Raw genomic sequence first — 1,030 nt, 5'->3', positions numbered from 1 at the left:
CCCCCCCCCCCCCCCGGCTCTGGCTACATCAGCTGCAGCAACATCACTGGTTTCTCTTGAGCTTTGTCTGCTTTTTCCTTCAGGGCAGACTGGAGCTTTGATGGTTTTTTGAGTGCCAGCTGAACTTCCAGCTGAATGGCATCTATCTGAGGCTGAATTCTGCAACCTTACCAGCAATGTGCTCTGCATGGGGGCAGCAGCCAGCTGAATGTCCCCAGGGGCTTTCCGGGTGTCTCATTAAATAAACTATGCAAACAAAGGGTAATTGCAGAAACGTTTGCTTGGTGGCTGAAAAGGCTGTGGGCAGTTGGCAGGGCTTGCATGATGTGAACCAGCAGCCATGAGAAATTCTGGTGTAAATGTAACAGAAAAAGAAAACCTAGAAATGAGTAATTCACATGACTGGGCCAAAGAAGTCAGACCACAGGAATGGGTTTTTCTCTCAACAGAAGAAGATTTGGACTGTGATAACTTCAAACTAGAGCCTTGACAGAAAACTTTAAACGCCTGTTTGGCTTGGTCCTATCCCAGTGCTTGTGATGAACTGGGGACACAGCCTCTCCTGGTACGGCTGCAGGGATATTCTGGCCTGGGAGGGTGGACTGTGCTCCCCGTCTCCACACTGCCATCCTGGGAGGTGTGTTTGGGAAGGACAGGAGGTGCTTTGGGAAGGACATGGGGCTGCCTGCGAAGCAGAGCTGCTGCCTCTGGAAAAAGGAGCTGCCACAGGGACGCGTCCTGCAGGGCTTTTTCCCGTGGCTGCACAGTGTGTGGGGAGGAAGAGGTGAGTTGTATCTGTGCTATGGGGTTTAAGGGGTCATTTGTTAAAGGACTACTGGAGGCTGCTTGTTGGCTCAATATATTTTAATTTTAGCCACTGGGTTGGAGTGTCAGAGGAAAGCTCCCCGCAGGCCCTTGAAAGAGTGGGCTGCTTTGCCTTCCACCCCCAGCTGCCTTTTTATTAATGCTTATTGTCTTCTCAAGGTGCAGCCTGTGTTCTCTAAAGCTGTCAGTATTTCAGTGCAAAGCA

Source organism: Calidris pugnax, unplaced genomic scaffold, assembly GCF_001431845.1.
Source record: "Calidris pugnax isolate Ruff unplaced genomic scaffold, ASM143184v1 scaffold461, whole genome shotgun sequence".
Lineage (NCBI taxonomy): Eukaryota > Metazoa > Chordata > Aves > Charadriiformes > Scolopacidae > Calidris > Calidris pugnax.
The sequence above is the reverse complement of the archived record's forward strand: the minus strand, read 5'-3'. Positions refer to the sequence as shown.